The following is a 460-nucleotide window of genomic DNA, read 5'->3' on the forward strand; positions in this document are numbered from 1 at the left end:
GGGGGTGGGGCGGCGCCGGGAAGAAGGTGGGGGCGAGGCGGCGCCGGGATCCAGCCGGGGAGAAGGTGGGAGCGGGGTGTCGCCGGGATCGAGACGGGGAAGAAGGTGGACTTGGGGATGCGGGAGTGGGTGGGCTGGGTTTTCTTTTTTTTCCCTTCGGGCACCACCGGTTCGGATACTACAGATCGGCCCCTTACAGGGCTGAGGGTAACAAAATAATATTATGTTACTAGTAACAGAATAGCTCAGTCCTATATATATATATGTGTGTGTGTATGACTTCTGCACAGCATCTCCATCATTATTATCAGTACATCCTACGCAGGTGAGTTAGGATGCACTTGATCTCAGAAAGGTATCTATCCTTCAAACTAGAGGAGTGCTTCAAACTAACAACAATACATAATATCCAACAAAAGAGGGTCGTGCTACAGCAGCAGGATACATGGCTCAGTCTAGA

This window comes from Triticum aestivum, chromosome 2A (genome assembly GCF_018294505.1).
Source record: "Triticum aestivum cultivar Chinese Spring chromosome 2A, IWGSC CS RefSeq v2.1, whole genome shotgun sequence".
In the NCBI taxonomy this organism is placed as follows: domain Eukaryota; kingdom Viridiplantae; phylum Streptophyta; class Magnoliopsida; order Poales; family Poaceae; genus Triticum; species Triticum aestivum.